The sequence below is a fragment of the Populus nigra genome, chromosome 7 (assembly GCF_951802175.1).
Source record: "Populus nigra chromosome 7, ddPopNigr1.1, whole genome shotgun sequence".
Taxonomy (NCBI): domain Eukaryota; kingdom Viridiplantae; phylum Streptophyta; class Magnoliopsida; order Malpighiales; family Salicaceae; genus Populus; species Populus nigra.
The window spans coordinates 111,695-114,924 of record NC_084858.1 but is presented as its reverse complement, the minus strand read 5'-3'; the positions used below and the strand labels follow the sequence as shown (position 1 = coordinate 114,924).

General features: G+C 40.0%; 1 long non-coding RNA gene across 1 annotated transcript; it reads left to right on the top strand.

Annotated features, from left to right (window-relative positions):
• Positions 1–210: 210 nt before the first annotated feature.
• Positions 211–2,628, top strand: LOC133699096 (uncharacterized). The gene is made up of 3 exons (XR_009843234.1): positions 211–295; positions 2,015–2,106; positions 2,483–2,628. It is a non-coding gene; the product is annotated as an uncharacterized LOC133699096 (long non-coding RNA).
• Positions 2,629–3,230: the final 602 nt, after the last annotated feature.

Genomic DNA, 3,230 nt, shown 5'->3' with positions numbered 1-3,230 from the left:
GTTGGTTGGAGAGAGAGAGGGGAATCACAGAACCAGGGGAACTAAAAAGAAAAACGAAAGAGCAGACTTTGGTTCCCAACGAACAGGAAACGCAAGGGCAACCAAGGGAACACAGAGAAGAGGAGATAATAAAAAAGCAAGAACAGAGAGACTATAGGACCAGAGCTTTTCTTTCTTTCTTTGAGAACAGAGGCAGAGAGGAGGATGTTGAGAAGAGACAGAGAATATGGTTGAAGTAATAAGAAGATTTGCAGAGAAGAATAATGAAGAGAGGAATAGAGAAGAGAAACAATGGGTAAGTGAATGATTTCTGATTCAGTTACTTTATTTGCTTGTAATCGTTGCTATTTATACATGAGCTTAGCTGGGTATTATCTATACAAGATTCCCGTTGGTTATAACCAACTGTAACAGAATACAATCTTCAACTGCTATCTCACGGCTCAACATCCTCCCTTGAACTAATTTGTCGATTAGTTCAATTTTTGCATCATACCCATGCCTAATTTGTCCCTTAGCTTTAAGAAAGCTTCCAGCTTTAGTGGTTTCGTCATGATATCTGCAATTTGCTCTTGTGTGTTGCAGTATACTAGTTCCACAACCCCATCTCTTGTAAGATCCCTTAGGAAGTGAAATCTGACATCTATGTGTTTGCTTCGACCATGTAGTACTGGGTTTTTTGAAAGTTTTATAACAGAATTATTATCACAATAGATCACTGTACTAGTCACTTGTTCAAGACCAATATTGCCCAGAATTCTTCTTAACCAAACTCCTTGACAAGCACAGGATGCGGCAGCTATAAACTCTGCCTCTGTTGTAGATAATGTCACCACGGGTTGTTTCTTACTGGACCAAGAAACAGCTCCTGTACCAAGCATAAACACAAACCCAGATGTACTCTTTCTGTCATCAACATCCCCAGCATAATCACTATCTGCATATGCTCTTAGTTTTCCTTCATCCCCTTTTCTGTATATAATCCCAAATTCTGTAGTTCCCCTGAGATACCTTAGTATCCTTTTGACAGCTTGAAGGTGCATTTCAGTGGGTCTTTCCATATATCTACTGACTAACCCAACTGCATACATAAGATCGGGTCTAGTGGCTGTCAAATATAGCAAACTGCCAACTAATTGCTTATATTCTGTAGTATTTACACCCTTTGCATTTTCTTCATTCTTTGTAAGTTTGCATCCTGGGACAATTGGATTCTGCACTGCATTACTATGTTCCATTCCAAATCTTCCCAACACCTCTCTAGCATACTTCTTTTGACAGATGAATATCAGTTCTGCATTTTGTATGACTTCCACACCTAAAAAGTACTTCATTCTTCCAAGATCAGACATGTCAAACTCTCTCATCATTGAGTCTTTGAAGCCTTTAAACATGCATTCACTATTTCCTGTAAAGATAAGATCATCCACATATAGACTTACAATTAGCATACTGCCTTTGTCACTGGTTTTTGTGAATAATGTATGTTCACAGAAGCATTTTTCAAAGCCCTCTTTGACAAAGTAAGTCTCAATTCTGCTGTACCAAGCCCTAGGGGCTTGCTTGAGTCCATATAATGCTCTTTTCAGTCTGTACACCTTATGCTCCTCTCCTTGTTTCTCAAATCCTTGTGGTTGTTCAACAAATATGGCTTCAGCTAGCTCTCCATGCAAAAAAGCACTCTTAACATCCAGCTGATAAACATACCAGCCTTTGTGAGCTGCCAATGCTAGGATAGTTCTGATTGTATCCCACCTAGCTACTGGTGCGAATACTTCATTATAGTCAATTCCTTGTCTTTGGGAGTACCCCTTTGCCACAAGCCTTGCCTTGTGCTTGTCCACCTTTCCCTCTTCATTTAATTTGGTCTTGAATACCCACTTCACTCCTATAGGTTTTGCTTCAGCTGGTAGGACAGTTAATTCCCATGTATTGTTCTTTTCAATGGCCTTTATCTCTGTATCCATTGCTGTTCTCCACTTTTCACTTTTGACTGCTTCTTCAAATGTGACAGGGTCCTCTATAGAGATGAGCATTGCAAGATTATGTCCTCCCTCTTCTTCTCCTTCAGATAGTGCTTCATCAGTCACATAATCTGTTAACCAGGTTGGTTTTCTTCTGCACCTTTCTTGCTTGTCATTCTGTGATATTCCATCAGGTAGACTATCTACAAGACTACTTGATGAGTTATCATTGTGCACACCATCAACATGTTCAGGATGATTGTTTACACCTTCAAAACCTCCACTGATCTCACTGTCTTCTTCCTCATTAATGTCTGCCCATTCTAACTCTTTATGCTTCAACTCTTCTGCACTTCTGTCCCACTCCCACTTTTCATTTTCCACACATACTACATCTCTGCTAGTGATGATTTTCTTTCCCACAGAATCATAAAGTCTGTACCCTTTAGACTCTTCACTTACTCCTAACCACACACATTTGAAACTTTTGTCATCTAACTTCTTGCGTTGATTGTCAGGTATGTGAGCATAAGCCACACATCCAAACACACGGAAACACTCAACACTAGGCTTCATGTTACTCCAAGCTTCTTCAGGAGTAGTATTGAGAACAGCTGTGGTGGGGCTTCTATTTATCACATAGATGGACCAATTTACAGCCTCTGCCCAGAATTGCTTTGGTAATACCTTCCCTGATAACATGCTGCGCACCATATTCATTATGGTGCGATTCTTTCTCTCTGCAACCCCATTCTGCTGTGGGGTGTATGCTGTGGTAAGTTGTCTCTTGATTCCATGTGTGCTGCAAAAATCATTGAATTCACTTGAGGTGAACTCTCCCCCTCTGTCAGTTCTTAAATATAGACAGTGCTTCAGATTTGTGTAATAGAAAATATGCCCAAGTTTTTCTACTATAATCATCTATAAAAGTGATTATGTACCTTTTCCCACTGTTTGATTGTGGTGAAATGGGTCCACAAATATCTGCATGGACAAGTTGTAGTTTCTTGGATGCTCTCCACAGACTTTTCTTTGGCAATGTCTCTCTATGCTGCTTTCCTTTCATGCAATCTTGACAGACTTTTAATGAGTCATTCAGTGCAGGTAAACCCTTGACCATCTCCATTGAAACCAAGGTTTTCAGCCCCTTGAGGCTTAGATGCCCATATCGACAGTGCCATAGATTAGTGACATCTTCAGATGTTGCTTGTAGACAACTAGCCATAGGAGTTATCACAGTAGCAAGTATGGGAAATATTATGTTAG